At 46.3% G+C, this 17,260-nt stretch overlaps 1 long non-coding RNA gene across 1 annotated transcript; it reads right to left on the reverse strand.

The window, feature by feature from the left end:
• Positions 1 to 3,813: 3,813 nt before the first annotated feature.
• Positions 3,814 to 17,156, reverse strand: LOC115658059. The gene is made up of 3 exons (XR_004002139.1): positions 17,047 to 17,156; positions 16,474 to 16,677; positions 3,814 to 3,851 (listed from the first exon to the last, which is right to left on the reverse strand). It is a non-coding gene; the product is annotated as an uncharacterized LOC115658059 (long non-coding RNA).
• Between the last annotated feature and the right edge of the window lie 104 nt (positions 17,157 to 17,260).

Genomic DNA, 17,260 nt, shown 5'->3' on the forward strand with positions numbered 1-17,260 from the left:
GGGACAGCCTCTGCCCACCCCCTTTCTCTGTTCCTGTGAAGTCAGCTGTGTGACTGCTCCCCTCTAGGAGGTCGGTTACACAGTTCCTTCTCAAACCTGGGTCACAGGCTGAGTGCCTGAGTGCACAGATGCTGACCCAGCCACTCTCCTAGTATACTGGGCATCCTGCCCAAGCAACTAGTGAGGAGACATTCCTGTACCCCCACTATTCCTTCCCCTGTTTCCTCCTCTGAACCCTCTCCTAAGACACATTTCTCTGTGCCTCCTAGAAAGGGTTCTGTCTTTTGTTCATCTGCAGAACTCTGTCAGCTAACAACTGGGACAGTTTCCTTAATCCCTGACAACACCTCTCCTGCCCCTGCGCCTGAGGGCATGTTGCCTTCTGCTGGAAAGGAGCTAGTCTCAGCCCCTCTCATACTTGAAAGCACCCGGGTTCCCTGTGTCAGAGTCACAGGAATCCTCACACACCTCAGTGGTTTCTGAGATCCCCTGCCCCTTCTCTAGGCTCTCCTCTGGGACACATTTCTCCCTGCTCCCTAGAGTTGAGTTTGTCTCTGGTTCAGTTGCAACCTGCTGGCAGTTAACAACCTGGACAGTTCTTTCCCTGGCAGGCTTTACTCCCCCATCCCTTCCTGATGCGGTGATGCCTCCAGCTGCAGCACAGGAGTTAGTCTCAACCACCTGGAAGCCTGTGGTTTCTCCCTGCTGCAGAAGAATCAAGGAGACTATCTCCCATTCTCTCAGCAGTTCCTGAGAGCTTACTCCTTCCCTCAGGGGTCCCAGCATAAAACTCCCTCCTGCTGCAGGCAAATACTTTAACCTGAGCTACACAGAAAAAATTATTACCAAGAAGCAGGTTGAACAGGAGGTGTTCCATTACCCCCCCCCCCAGTCAAAACACTTTCCAACCCTTCCCAAACCACATGGATTTTAGTTAGTGGTATGAGGAATCTGCTTTTGCCCACCCCCACAATCTCTGCCATTTGGCCAGGCAACATACTGGCCTTTAGAACCACACTCTGTTTAACCAGAGAAATCTGTGCCCCTGTATCCCTCTGCCCCAAGTATTCCCAGCCATCAATCTGGACAGCCTTAACATGCTTCACATCTGGTTCTGCAAAGGCTAACCTCACAGAACCAATATGATAGGTTTCAATTGCTTGGGGGACTTCTGTGTTGAGGACAGCAGAACTAACATGAGCTATTATTTGCCTGCTTCCTCCTAGCACAGGGCATTTACTCCTCGGGTGATTGGTGGAATTACACTGATACCTTTTGGGCTCTTCTGCTTTTACAGGAGATTTGGGATGAGGGGTAGAGGAATGTTTTGGGGTAAGAGATGTTTAGGCTCCAACTCCCTTCTTTCTTCCTGGGGCCAAAATGGGATCCTTCTTTCCCACCAGTTTTAAACCTCACTTTCTGTGGCCTGCCCTCAACAGATGCTGGATCTGTTTGAAGACATCAGCTAAAAAAAGCCATCTCATCCATAGTCTTTACATCTTTGTCCCATAGACACAGCTTTACATCAGCCTTACCAGAGGTGAAAGTAAGCCGGTTCGGTCCGGTCCGGTATCCTGGGAAAAGCCACATGCCGTTGCTGGACCATATCGGCTTCCATGTGGGATTGAAAGGGCTCAGAGCTTCCCACGGCTGCGGCAGCCCAGACTCCTTTGAATTCCGGCCGCGGTCTCCAGCAGCCGGGCTGGGGCTGGGATTTAAAGGGCTCAGAACTCCCCGTGGCTGTGGGCAGCCCAGAGCCTTTTAAATCCCGGCCGCGGCTGAGATTTAAAGGGCTCAGAGCTCCCCAACCGCTGCAGGCAGCCCAGACTCCTTTGAATTCTGGCCGGAGCCGGCTGGGCTGGGATTTAAAGGACTCAGAGCTCCCCGTGCTGCGGGCAGCCCAGACCCTTTTGAATCCCGGCTGCGGCTCTGGCAGCCAGGCTGGGGCCAGGATTTAAAGTGGCTCAAAGCTCCTGGGGCTGCGGGCAGCCCAGAGTCCTTTGAATCCCGACCATGGCTGAGATTTAAAGGGCTCAGAGCTCTCCAAGGCTGCGGGCAGCCCAGACCCCTTTGAATCCCAGCCACAGCTCTGGTGGTCGGGCTGGGGCCATGATTTAAAGGACTCGGGGCTCCCCCTCAGTGGCAGGAGCTCTGGGGCCCTTTAAATCCCCTGCCCCAGCCCTGCAAAGCTTGGGGTTCCCCCCGGCGGCCAGAGCCCCGGACCCTTTAATTTGCCCCTGAGCCCGGGGGGCTCCCAGCCACCTCTTCAGCAGGGAGCCAATGGTTGATTTAAAGGCCCATGGTGCCCCAGGGCCTTTAAATCTTGAGAGGCCACGTCTCTTCTGGATGAGGCCACGCCCCCTGAGGACTCCGGCAGTACCGATAAGTCCTGTAAGTTACTTTCACCCCTGGCCTTACATATGCTTAAGAAATGCTTTTGAACAACAAGATCAAGCATTCCTTCAAAACTTGCCACCTCTTTATCCTTCACCCATTTTCTCAACAAATCTTTCATTTTGTTTACATATTCCCCATTACTCATAACAATATCTCTCTTAAGATTCCTAAATTTAACTCTATATGTTTTGGGGATAATCTGAAAACTTTGCAACACAGTATCTTTAAATTTACAATAGTCTAAAGCATCTTCAATAGGCATTCCATTGTATACATTTCGAGCTTTACCAGTTAATTTGGCAATCAGGTAGGAACGCTCTTATCAGGGATTTCATGTATTACACACAGCCTTTCAAAGGTAGTCAGATATTCAGCAACATCATCCTCTTCACTGTATGCAAGACATAAGTGTTCCCATTTGTGGATTTTTGGAGTGATAGGAGTCGTTGGGGTTGGGGGTTCTGGTTCTGCTTCTCTAGCAGGTCCAGTTGGGGTTTTCGCTCTCTCTCTCTTTCTTCCATAGCCCTTCCACGTGCAGCCTCCTCTCTGGCTGCCTCTGCCTCCATAATTTCCCTAGCCGTAACTGCTTCTTTGCGCCTCAGTTCCCTGCCACATTTGAAACTCTCTGCCTTCCTTCCGCTTCCAGTCTGGCCAGCTCTAGTTTTGCAGCTGCCTCACTGGTTGTCATTTTTCTGCTTTCTTGTGCTTATTTCCCTCACCTGAAATAAACAAACAGAAAATAACAAAACTGTGACCTCCTCCTGACTGTTCTTAGCCACTGCACCTAAGACTCACTTAAAATCACAAATATCAGTGCTTAAAGTGTGAACTTCACTTGGAGTAACAAGCTGTACATACACCCTATTCGCTGCACCACTGTGATGTTCCCCTCTCGTGTTATTCGGACCTGTGATCTGCTAGGCCACTCCAATCCCCGACTCTGGGCGCCAGCCTTACCCTGCTCTGCTGTGAGAACCCCCAAGCCTGGGCTGTTCACAGACAGCCTCTGGCATGTAAGCTGCTCCCAGCTACTTGCAAGTGAATGACACTAGCCAATATCTCTGGTCCCAGACACATCCCTAAGAACCTCCGTCTTGCTGTGTCCAGTTATGCCCACTGAATGCTGCAAGCTTATATGAGTTCATCAATTTAACAAAGAAATTGTTATGTACCAGGCTTGTTCTCCCAAGAGGAGCCTCTGACATGCTTCAAACCAAACGCACTGCTTCAGGTAGAATAAACAAACAGATTTATTAACCATAAAGATAGATTCTAAGTGATTATAAGTCAAAGCGTAACAAGTCAGATTTGGCCAAAGGAAATAAAAGCAAGTGCATTCTAAGCTGATCTTGACACTGTTCAATGTCCTTACAACTTAGATGCTTCTCACCACAGGCTGGCTGGTTGCTCTTCAGCCAGGCTCTCCCCTTTGATCAGTCGCTTGGTGGTGATGTCTGTAGATATAGGTGGAAGAGAGAGAGAGTGCATGGCAAATGTCTCTTACTTTTATCATGTCCTTTCTTCCCTCTTGGCTTTGCCCCCCACCTTCAGAGTCAGGTGAGCATTACCTCATTGCAGTTCCAAACTGACCAAAGGAAGAGGGTGACTCCCTGGAGAGTCTAACAGATTATTTTGTTGCTGTCTAGGTCAGCATCGTTTGTTCCTGTGAGACTGGGTTTGTCCTATACCTGCCCTGATGAGGTGTAAACTGACTCCCTGCTCTTGGAAAGTTTTTGTCTAGGCTTGCTTTAAGCCATGAGGATACATTTTCAGCCTCATAAGTATATACATTAAATTATAACCTATAACATCCCTATAACAATAATGCTCAGTACATCATGAGCCTTCCGAAGACACCCAATATGACAAACTTTGCATTGTATACCACACAATCATTTTACAAGGATGAACATGGGGTCTGTGATGCTCTGTACCCTGAGGTACTCAGAGCATCACAGCATGCATATGAGCAAACCTATGCGTATAGCTATTGGGGTTCATGATTTTAAGGATTGATAAGCTGGAACCTACCAAGGCTAGAAATTAAAAGGGGGATCCCAGTCTCTTTCCAGTGTGATTAAATACCTGTTGCCAGCCTGATCTGTTCATGAGATATTCAGCTTTTAAATCTGTCACTGGTTGTCAAGAATCTACAGGTTTGGTGCTACACCCCCAGCTATGGAAGAGTCTCTAGGAAGAACCCTGTTAGTGTGCCAGACCCCCAAGGGGTCTCACTTTTCCTTCAGGATTGCATCTGATGAAGTGGGTTCTAGCCCACGAAAGCTTATGCCCAAATGAATTTGATGCCACAGGGTAGGCCATATGGCTTCACCAACTCCTTAGACTTGACTTCTGGGCCTTCAGGTCCCTGCTTCACACTATGAGCTCTGTTCAGTGAGTCCAACAGAGACAGATTCTTGTATGCACTGCAGGGATTAATGTACCTCATCCAATATTTGCAGTGACTCTACAGACTTACCAAAAGTCAGGTTTATTAGGAACTGGGACACAGCACAGAAAGTCCTCAGGTTGGCACAGAGGAATGAAGGTTAATGCATAGTTCACTCTGGGGAGCCTAGCCAAGCTGTAGTGAACCCCATTAGTCTAGCTTTGTCTGTCCCTCCTTGGTCAGACTCCAGGTGAGAGCCCTGACTCCTTCCAGCAGCCAACACCTCTGTCCTTTGTTCTCCAGCTGGGGGATGTTGCTCAGCTTCCCTGCTGAGAGGTGAGGAAAATCAGTATCTCCCTAGGTTATTGGTTATGAGGTGTCAATGTCATGGTTATTGGGTTTGACATTGTCTTCTCAAGGTACTCCACTGATATGGCGACTAAGGCCAGACAGCTAGGGGACATCCATACTGATGTTTCCTAGCATGCCCTGAGAGCAAACAGTCCCTTTCCCCACTTGATAACAATGTAGCATTTAGGGGAAACTGAAACACATATAGGCTTCATAAAAACATTACAGAAAATTCCCACTTCATATCAGTCCAGACCTGGATTTTGTGGCAAGTTTTTAAATTTCTGCATTTAGCAACTGTTTGAAGTTGCTGAGAGGTTTGGAAGGTTGGAAGTAGTCCCAGTGGGCAAAGTGTAGGTGAAATTGGTCAAAGATGCAAGGTGCAAATACAAATTATCACGACTCAGCAATTTAGTCATAGATTTTTTTAAGGCCAGAAGGGGTCATTGTGATCTTCTAGTCTGACCTCCTGCATCAATTTTCCTGTATCAATTTCTGCTTCAGCTTCATTAGCTATACTTGAACTAGAGCATATCTTTTAGAAAAACACTACCACCTCGATATCCCTTGCACATATATAGTACATGTGAATATAATTATCATTAATTAATATAGCACTTTTCAACTCTATATCTCAAAGTGTTTGCCAAAAGAGATCAGTATAATTATCCCTGTTTTACAGATGGGGAAACTGAGGTACAAGGAGGTCCTGCCCAAGGTCACCTAGCAGGCCAACAGCAGAGAGAGGAACAGAACTCAGGTCTTCCTCTATTAATAATAAGTGATTATTATTTACTATTTGTAATGCCTGAGGGCCAGTTTGTGGGAATCCTTTACTCATTTGGATGAGCAGCTGCGCATGCAAGTAGACCCATTGAAATCCTCAGGATTCCTTGCATGAGTAACTGCTCACTAAGAGCATATGGGAAATATGAGTAGGCTCTATATGAAATCAACTACCTTTTATACGGATTTGCCAAGGTTAGGGTGACCAGATAGTAAGTGTGCAAAATTGGGATGGGGGTTATAGCTGCCTATACAAGACAAAGCCCCTAATATTGGGACATCTGGTCACCCCAGCCAAGGTACAGTGATGAGCAGGGGAGAAGCCTGATTGGGAAATGGCCTCAAAGCTTTCACTAAACCAGATCAGCAGAAATTCCAGCTGTCAGTGCAAGAGGAGAAGAAAGTCCCTTTATTTGCTGAGTGGAAGTCAGGAAAGAGACAAACTAGGCTGTAAAGTCCCTACAGCCTATCTGAAAGCAGTCAGGGCTAAAAAGATGAGCTCTCGCCTCCACAAAGCAGCAAAATGTGCCAAATGGCATGAAAAACTGGAGACTGAGTGTGCTTCATTTCCAGAAAATGAGAAGAAAGCGAGAGGGGAGGGGAGAAAACCCAGTAAAAATCCCCCATTTCTTGTTTGATCTAAGAGGAGCTCTCGTCATCACAGCAAACCTGTGGCGCAGGGACTGTCCCTGCTGGAGGTGAGTAAGAAGAGTATGAACGTCCCATCCTGGGGGCAGGGGAATTCAGAGCTGCTTGCTGCAGTACTGATAAAAGCAGAAGCAACTCTGCCTCCATCCAGGCTCAACAGAGAGCAGCTTCAATGGCTAGATGGCACGAAGAAGGAAGCAAAATAATGACCCAAACTGGGGATTCAGACCATGGGTTGTGTCCAGGCCTCCTTCTCACTTCATCAGCTGCCCTGCTACCTGTGGATTTTACTCTGAGGAAGAAGCTGAAAGCCCAGGGGAAGAAAATGAAGCTCTACAAAGCCTTGTCTCTTTTTCTTTTTTTTTTCTCTTCAGTTCTGTTTAATTTTTTTTCTTCTGCTAAAAATGCTGAGTCTGGAGTTGGGCTGGGGACACATGGTTAGGAACAATGCGTTTCATTTTCTAAGAAAGCATCCAGGAGCAGCACGTCTGGTGGACAAAGGGTAACCCTCACCTGGCTCGGGCCCATCTGGAAAAGCATTTTGGTTCTTGCTTTTGTAAAAGAGCAAACTTTTTTTATGATTCGCTGAGAGAAATGGCAAGGTATGGTGACCACATCTGACAGTGCACTAATTGCTCCATGGGGATGACCCTGTAAGGTGCTGAGCATTGGGGCCCTGATCCAGCATATCACTCAAGCACATTCTTAACTATAACCAGTTCCATTTGAAGTCAATGGGACTCACTTGCTTAAAGCTAAACTCACACTTAAGTGCTTTGCTGGATCAGAGCCATAAGGTGCAGGTTCAAAGGTTATTTTCTTAATAGGAGCTGATGGCTCCCCAGTGCTGAGCTGTAGCATTTAAGCACATGCTTAACTTTAAGGAACTGCAGTAGTCCTATTGATTTCAACAGGAGTACTAATGTACTTACAGTTAAGCACAGGCTGAAATGGAGGTTGAGAGACTGGTGACTTTGCTAAGAGAGCAAGTAGCTTTTGAGCTTTGATTTTAAAAAAAAATCTGATTTTTTTTCTTTCAAAGTTTTGCATCTTGCAAACCATTGTTCTCTGAATTAAAATTTAATCTGAAAGGGGGCAGAGGGGAAATCCTTGTGCAGTATTTCTAGTCTGTGCTAGGAAAATGTTTCTTGTTTGAAAGTCTTGCTATGCTTTGAGGGTGATTGTGGAAGAACCTATAAGCAGCAGCAGCAGCTTAGAGCTGGCTTTTTGCCAGGCCTGAGTTCTACTGTAAATCTAGAACCCACTATTTCTAAGTGGCTTCTGCATTTGGCAAAAATAAGATCTCCCATTCCCAATCTGTGTGTGCATGTGTGTACCCAAGTGTGCATTTGGGTTCCATCTGAATGCCCTAAGTGCTATATTGTCCCCATCTGAGTGTGCCTATCTCCCTTTTATTATACAGAAGTAAAAAAGATCTGCAGTGATGAGCCACCATCTCTTATATAACAGCCATGCTACAGTGCTCTGCAGTCATGCCTCAAGCATAGCAGTAAGTTGGGGCATTCCAGTGTATTTCTGGAGAACACTGTAGCCTGTTAGAGCAATGCTGCACACCTCTGTAGGGCTCTATTTATATTCAAAGCATTTCACCCCCTATTTTTCCCAGAAAAGGAAGTTGCGTGATCACCTTGTGCTCACCTCTCACAGCAATCGTGCACATTTCTCACATCGGCTCGGTGCAGCAGGAAGGATGGGGTAGCCACATCGCCTGGGAGGATGTGTAGCTGAGCACTCATGCAAACAGGTGCAGTATGAGCCCCATCCAGCTGCCTCTGCTATGCGGCTGGGAAAGATGCTCCAGGGCGCGGAACCACCCTAGATCCATTGTGCAAGCTGGGGGCCAGGCTGAAGAGGCTGCACAGGGGGACATTTCACCCATGCACTCCAGAGCCCCTCTCTCTAGTAGCATGGGGAAGAGTGGGGCACAGGAGCATGCCACAATGCAGACCCATAGGGATAATCTCCCCAAACAGGGCTCCAACTGCAGCTACAGTGGCATTAGCAATGTGGCTGAGGGCCTTGCCAGGGGCTTGGAAAAGGTAGCCTCATACACTGATCCCTGGTTACATCTCCTACTTATCTGAGCTTTGCATGAGGGTGGGGAGAGACACAGGTGTTACCAGGCTTGTTTATTTCACAGAACAGCTTTGCTCTAAGTGGAAGGTGGCCGGCCCTGAATTTAAAGGTGGTAATGGAACAACTGGGAATGTTCAATCAGCTTCTCCATAGACTTTCACAGGATCCTAGCTCATTAATGGCATGTTCTGCCTGGAAAAGAGAGATTTCTTGTTGTTACTTACAAAAATGACAAAAGAAATAGTAAGGCTGAGAGCCAAGGGATGACCACCGCTGCTAGTGAGAGACATGATAGGAAAAGCAGGAAGAAAAAATGCAGCAGGGGGAGAAAGCAGGTGTCTATGACAGACAGGGAGGTGAGAGTGGGTTGATGGGAAAGATAAGCAGAAGGTAAATTGATGAGGCCAGGAACCAATGCACAATAGCCCAAGTTTCTCTGTGGCTCATCCTCAGACACTTCTGTCTTAAAAGAGAAAAGGGACACGTGTCCCTTTCTGAAAAAGCAAGTTGAGCATGTCACATAGCCTGTCATCGGCCCCACTTCCTGCTGGGTTTGCACCAGCTTGCCACAATGGTGGAGCAGGGCACAATGTGGTAACGCCCTCTACTATGTGAAGGATGCAGAGAATCAATAGTGTGCAAAATATGAAGGCTGGTCAGCAAGAGGGTATGTTGAGGGCCACGCTGATCTCAATGGTTCTCTTGTGGGACCCCAGCTGGGTTTAAAGGGGCCCTGCTAAAAAATCCAAGGAAGGGCAGTGATTGTTCAGACTGATGAGCACTTCCCCAGAGGCCTAGAGGAATTCTTGCTGTGTTAGCTAGGATTGCTCTGGGGACTTTGGCTGTTGGATGGCCCCACCTTGCCAGTCCTCCCCTTCCCCTTCTCTTGATAATGTGACCAGAGATTAAGTCCCCAATCTGGTTCCAAAACCATGTCAACCCCCAACACAAACCTTCCCCAAGTGCTGTGGCACAGTCTGAAAAGCAATGGCCTGGAAGTAACTCATGTCTTTTTCCTGAGGCGGAAGGAGAGTGAGTTAGTTCTACCACAGGATTAAATACCACGGGTCAACATGCATGGCTGGCCCAAAACCTGCCAAAGCCAGGAAATTCAGACCTTGCTCCTTAGCCCACTGAGGTAAACAAAGGGTGGTGGCCAAGTCTGACTTTGGTCTCTCCCTTCTCAGCAGAGGCTGGGAGCTGTGACTCAGCTGGGTACTCCCAACTAGACTAATAACAAGAGTTGTCAACAGGCTCCAAAGAGAGCCTGACTCATTCTCCTTGGCCAGAACAGTGTCTACAATGTGTGTGGCAGTGTAAAGCAGTGATGAATTGGAAGGGAGGCGTAGCTGTGAATTGGAGATTCTCAAGACCCTGGCTGATCCCCGTGAAGAAGAGAGATTTGAAACTCCTGAATGTGTGGGCTTCACACAGACCTCTTTGCACTGCAACACTGGTATTTTTACAGAGACAGTTGCATTTCAGGAACATAGGCACCTGTATGGTTGCTTTTCATCCAGCCTCCTTCTTTGCATGTGGTCACTACCCTCCTGGGACCATGTCTTGTTTTCACAGGGTGAAGATACTATGCTAACAGCAAGCCCCACTTGGAGTTCCCTCTCTTTCCCTTGAAGAGATATGGAGAAGCAGGAGACCCTAGATGCAATTAGCTGCTCAGTAGTCGGTGTAGGATCTGTCTGACATTATTACCAACAGCTACATCTGATTACTGGGTCACTGATAGCATCATCAAACTGCAGCCAACTGGAGCACTTCGACAGAGAAAGTCAGCGAGGGGGAAAAGAACAAGGATGAGAGTTTTTGTTCACTTGCGAGTTTGACCCTGCATTTGTAGCTTACCCCACGCCTCTGTTGACTCAAAAGGGGAACATAGGACTCAATCTGGGGATCCTCACAGGCATTTAGGCGCCAAAGTCCCATTTAAATCAATGGGAGTTAGGTGCCTGCATTTTTTCGAGGATCTGTCCAGTGTGTCTAAATGCCACAGAAAACAGTACCATGCCTGCTGGGAACTTTCATGAGTAACTTTCTAAGCTGAAAAGGAGCTAATAAATTTCCCATAGCACATTTTGGGTTATTTGGGTTGATCTCATTTTGCACTTAGCACTGTGGTAAGAACAGAACAGAATCCTGTTAATGGTTAGACATACAGTACAGACCTGTTTACGTGCAAATCCGCTTAGCACGCGGTAGTGCCATACCTCCCAGTGCTACCTATTTAACACGTGAGACTCATTAACATGTGGTACAGGAACTTGCTATGTAGCGCTACAGATTTGCTCACTAACTCACTGCAGGAAGTGCGGAGCAGAAATGTGTTGTACGTCTTCCATGCTGCTCATGATTCTTCATCTGACCTCAGAGATTTTGTTTGGGGCACAAGAAGTCTCACATAGAGCCCTGCCTTCTCTCTAATCTAATTGAGATGTTAATATTGAGCCAGAAATATCTTCAGTCAGATGATAGGACAGGAGTCAGGAGACCTAATTTCTATTCTTGGCTCTATCCTTGGCCTGCTAGCTAACCTCAAGTAACTGATGTCATCTGTTTGTGAGCCGATTCATCTGTGAAATAGGAATAATGATACTTGTCTTGCAATAGAAATTGCTCTGGAATGGAAGGAAAAAGAGTTAACTTTTTTGTAGTAGATGGATTTACCTGGCACATTTTGTGCCAGGAGTATAGAATCAAGTCTAACCCAGAGCCCAATGCCTACCCTTCCCCACAAGATCCAGCCTATGGGTTGAGGAGGGTTCTGCAGTATTTGCAGCAAAAATATCATCACCTTTTGTCATTTGATCCTTCCAATACTTTCATCTAGTGCATGCCAGGTTACATGGGCCTCAGCTCCCTCTCCCTGCACCCCTAACATGGACCTCTGTTTAGGAAACCTCCAGGTTTGTTACATGAAATCCATATGTACAAGAGAAGTAGAGCAGTTACACTAGAAGCAGCTTACAAATGCTGGCATCTCTGTTTGTCAGCCACTTGGAAGAGCACTCTGCGTCCTTCTGGCTGTTAGGTCAGACTCACTCTTTAACTAAGCATGCTCATGGTTAACTGTCACAATTCCCTACTCCCCCAGAAACAGTCCCAGGTCAGACCTGCCACTGTGCAGGCAGCACAGGCCTCCTCTTGCTTTCCAGAGTTTGGATTTCACAAAGCTCTCCCCTGTGCAGATTATTTTAGTTTCCCTTAATCAGTATCACAGGAAACACATGTGTTTGTGCATAACAGCCTAAATGACCTGCTATTTCTCTGAACACGTCTGTGTTTGCCTGGGAGGGGCAACATGATGTTCAATTGTTCATGAGCAGGATTTCTGGGCCAAAACTCCTGCATACGTGCTTGATGTGCTTTGGTTTCATTTGTTTTCAGAACAAATTACAATATACAGGCTCTTTTCAATGCCTGTTGTTTTGTTGAGGGTTTAATCCAAAAGTCTTTACTCTTCTGTCAAATGTGTTGGATTTTATTTCTCAGAGCCCACTAGAGCAAGACAGTAAGAAATTACTTGTTTGCTGAACTATCTAAAATGGGCTGCTAGGGCTCTGATCGATTCCTAGGAGACAAAAATTGTCATTGCCATCCTAAGATGACTGTCTCAGTAAGAGAGGGCAGGTGATAGACTAGGCAAGCTCACCCCATTGATGACCCTTTCAAGTTAGGGTGGAGGCAGACAGAATGGAGCTGCTTGCCACACTGCAACAGTTCTGTGGGAGAATAGAGGACTTTGTTCTAGGTCCAGATCTAAATTCAGGATTTTTCACCAGCACTAAATACATTTTAAATTAACAACGTAAGATATATGTAGAAGCACCAATCATCAACTGATATAGATTGCGGTAGCTCCACTGACTTCAGTGCCCAGCAAGAATCATATGATCAGAGTCATAATCCCCTCTTCAACCATTGCCCTAGAGTGTGCCCCATTAAATCCAGTCCCGCGGCTTTCCCCTCAAAGACAAAGAACAATGGTCTTTAGGGATGTTAATCTAATGCCAAATTTCCTCATTTTTTCCCCCATGCCTACCTTTGCACTGCTAAGAAAAAACAATTATAATTTTGATTGGGCCCATCAAAAATAAAATGCTGGATCTAGGAAAAGCATTTAAAACCAAGTTTTTGGCATATGTTCCTGTGCACATGCATGCACAGAGAGAACGAGCGAGCAATCAACCATGTGCTCCCTTGAAACACACAGCTCTTAGTACAAATAAGGAACCAGAGACAAAACCCATATCCCTGAGAATTTGTGCAACCTAACTAGGGATAAACTGGTGGCTGCTATAAACTTCTTAGTTATGGATGACTTCTGGGTCTGCAGGCACCATTTGTGATAAGTAACAAAAACAAGAAAACCAAGACAACATGGGATGAATCACTTGATGAGTGCCTGCTCTGTTCATTTCCTCTGAAACACCTGGCATTGGCTACTGTCAGAAGACAGGATACTGGGCTTGATGGACCATTGGTCTGACCCCGTATGGCTGTTCTTTTGTTCTTCAAAGAAAGAACATTAGTAAGCTGAAAATGATCTTCTGTAAAAATAAGGAACCAGTAAACTCAAGCAGAAATGCTGGAGGACTTCTACTAGGTTAAAATCTTTATTCTGCTAATTTACTAAAAAACCTGACAATTGTCACTTTTGCCCTGACCACACTAAAACCTGCGGGACAGCCAGAGAAAGGATGACAAACCCTGTAATAACTCACAGAAGCTATCTATATATCTATCTATGAAATGCATCCTAGAATACTCAAGGAGTTAATAGAGGAGGTATCTGAGCCTCTAGCTATTATCTTTGGGAAATCATGGGAGACGGGGGAGATTCCAGAAGACCGGAAGGGGGCAAATATAGTGCCCATCTATAAAAAGGGAAATAAAAACAACCCAGGAAACTACAGACCAGTTAGTTTAACTTCTGTGCCAGGGAAGATAATGGAGCAGGTAATCAAAGAAATCATCTGCAAACACTTGGAAGGTGGTAAGGTGATAGGGAATAGCCAGCATGGATTTGTAAAGAACAAATCGTGTCAAACTAATCTGATAGTGTTCTTTGATAGGATAATGAGCCTTGTGGATAAGGGAGAAGCGGTGGATGTGATATACCTAGACTTTAGTAAGGCATTTAATACAGTTTCACATGATATTCTTATAGATAAGCTAGGAAAGTACAATTTAGATGGGGCTACTATAAGGTGGGTGCATAACTGGCTGGATAACCGTACTCAGAGAGTAGTTGTTAATGGCTCCCAATCCTGCTGGAAAGGTATAACAAGTGGGGTTCCGCAGGGGTCTGTTTTGGGACCGGTTCTGTTCAATAGCTTCATCAACGATTTAGATGTTGGCATAGAAAGTACGCTTATTAAGTTTGCGGACGATACCAAACTGGGAGGGATTGCAACTGCTCTGGAGGACAGGGTCAAAATTCAAAATGATCTGGACAAATTGGAGAAATGGTCTGAGGTAAACAGGATGAAGTTCAATAAAAACAAATGCAAAGTGCTCCACTTAGGAAGGAACAATCAGTTTCACACATACAGAATGGGAAGAGACTGTCTAGGAAGGAGTATGGCAGAAAGAGATCTAGGGGTCATAGTGGACCACAAGCTTAATATGAGTGAACAGTGTGATACTGTTGCAAAAAAAGCAAACATGATTCTGGGATGCATTAACAGGTGTGTTGTAAACAAGACACGAGAAGTCATTCTTCCGCTTTACTCTGCGCTGGTTAGGCCTCAACTGGAGTATTGTGTCCAGTTCTGGGCACCGCATTTCAAGAAAGATGTGGAGAAATTGGAGAGGGTCCAGAGAAGAGCAACAAGAATGATTAAAGGTCTTGAGAACATGACCTATGAAGGAAGGCTGAAGGAATTGGGTTTGTTTAGTTTGGAAAAGAGAAGACTGAGAGGGGACCTGATAGCAGTTTTCAGGTATCTAAAAGGGTGTCATCAGGAGGAGGGAGACAGCTTGTTCACCTTAGCCTCCAATGATAGAACAAGAAGCAATGGGCTTAAACTGCAGCAAGGGAGATTAGGTTGGACATTAGGAAAAAGTTCCTAACTGTCAGGGTAGTTAAACACTGGAATAGATTGCTTAGGGAAGTTGTGGAATCTCCATCGCTGGAGATATTTAAGAGTAGGTTAGATAAATGTCTATCAGGGATGGTCTAGACAGTATTTGGTCCTGCCATGAGGGCAGGGGACTGGACTCGATGACCTCTCGAGGTCCCTTCCAGTCCTAGAGTCTATGAGTCTATAAGTAGGGCCATACCAATTTCACAGTGGTGAAAAAAGTGTCATGAACTGTAAAATAAGCCCTTCCCTGTGAAATCTGATCTCTCCCTTGCTTCTGGGAGCACCCCAGTCAGGGGGCTCCTAGGTGCAAGACCTGGCTGGGCTGGAGAGGGAGAGGAGTACTTGTCCTTCCCTACTCTGGCTCCAGGGAGAGATCAGACCCACCTCCCAGTGCCAACCCACTGCAGGAAGCTCCAGCCCAGGAGGTTCCTGGCTATGGAGAAGACTTGTGGAAGTGAGTCCGATATCCCTCTGCTCCTGGAAGCACCCTAATGAGGGAGCTGTGAGTGGGAGCAACAGGTCTTGTCCATTCCTTGCATGGCAGCTTGGGGTGGGGGAGATCAGACCTACCTCCAGGTATCTTTTGGATTGGGACTCTCATGGTTACAACACTGTGAAATTTCAGATGTAAATAGCTGAAAGCATGAAATTGACCAATTTTAAAACTCCCTGACTGTGAAATTGATCAGAATGGACTCTGAATTTGGTAGGACCCTACTATCTATAAGCAATAATGTGACTCTTAACATAGCAGTTAGGCGCCACCTAGGTGTACAGTGAGCTGCTGCATGTTAGTTTTCAAAGCACACCTGCTTAGTTTTTAAGAATGCTCACTTTGGAGTGACTGACAAATACAATAAAACATGAAAAACTAAAAATGTTAGCCATGCAAAAAATTATCTCCAGAGCCTTAGTATGGCCAAGTGGATCGCACACTGGCCTGGATTCAGAAGAGGTAGGTTCTATTCCCAACTCAACCACCAGCTAGCAGGTACCCCAGGGCAAGTCACTTCCCCTTTCTGTACCTCAGTTTCCCCATCTGTAAAATGGGGATAATGATACTGACCTCCTGTGAAAAGCACTTGAAGATCTACAGATGAAAAATGCTATATTAGAGCTAGGTGTTGTTTTCTCCTTCCCATTTTATGCAACCATCCAGTTGGTGGTGCTGTTCCTACACTACTTTGTATTTATTAGTTAAGTACCATCAGTGTGCTTGGCCCTATACAGAAGACTAACACCCAACCTGCCCAGAGACAGTACAATTTAGACAGGCTACACTGCGAGGCCCAGTAGCAGGAGTCACATTAGTTCACTGTAATTATTATTAATAATCAGATCATTTTAATTTTCTCCATGTTGTTCTCTGGCAGAACAAATAGGTGTTTGGACATATGCGCAGCCAAGGGAGGAGTGCACAGGAGCAGGGGTTGGGCATCAGTCTACCCAGGCAGAAGATACCAAGTGAGAGCAATCAAGAGAGGCACCGAGAGCCCACACCTCCCGCTGTCCTATGTTAGCCATTTCTATGGGTCAAGTCTCATGAGGAAAAAAAGGGGCACTGCCTTTCAAAACAAGCCCACCCCATTTCAGAGGGAGACGAGTGGGGGTGTTTACAAATTCTATTATTTTTTAGTAGTTCTAGTGTTGCTGCATGCAACATTAAGTTACACCTAAAAATCTTAAAATAATAAATGTACTTACATTATTAAAAATCCTCACTCTCTCCATCCTCAATGGTCTCTTTTGCCTCAACGTGATTCAATAGTTCAACAGGGGAATGTAACATATCCCAGGGGACGACAAAAAAACAGAACATAGGATGTGTCGTGTGCAGAGCAGAAGATTCACCAATTTGGAGGTGTCTTCTTAATTGAATGGGAGTCGGGATAGGATGATTCTAAAATTCTAAGGAGGGGCACAATGACACCAGTCAATCACCAAACTCCTCTCATACCATTGTGTTGAAATAACCAATTACAAAAACCCCAAATAAGCAGCTTCCAAATAAAAGAAGCCCCAGACCCCAGGGCCCTTGGAGTCCAGAACATTCAAGCCACTTTTAACAAAACAGGTCCCATTCTGTGAACTGGAAGCAGACGGGCAGAGACTGTAGGGGCTGAGTCAGGCCCTGGCCTTGTCGGGCCCCAACCTGCTCAGCTCCAACCCAACCCAGAGCCCAAGCAGGTTCGAAGGCCTGAGCGCCAATTCCCACAGTGGACACCACCCACCCTGTCTGACACCCTGGGACTAAGGGCAGGGGCCCGCCCTAGAGACCTGAGCCTGTCCCCACCCACACGGGCTGGGCAGGAGCCAAGGGCACTCCCCAGCTACGAGTGGAGGGAAGCACGTAAGCTGACCGCCCCGCTAGAATCCATCGAGGTGGGGCCTCCCAAAGAGCCTGGGTCACATGACACAGTATAGCTGTGGTGGGGGCGGTAATGGCCACGAGCCGGGTGCACATGGGCAGGAAGGAATCATGATCACGTGA

The sequence above is a fragment of the Gopherus evgoodei genome, chromosome 9, assembly GCF_007399415.2.
Source record: "Gopherus evgoodei ecotype Sinaloan lineage chromosome 9, rGopEvg1_v1.p, whole genome shotgun sequence".
Lineage (NCBI taxonomy): Eukaryota > Metazoa > Chordata > Testudines > Testudinidae > Gopherus > Gopherus evgoodei.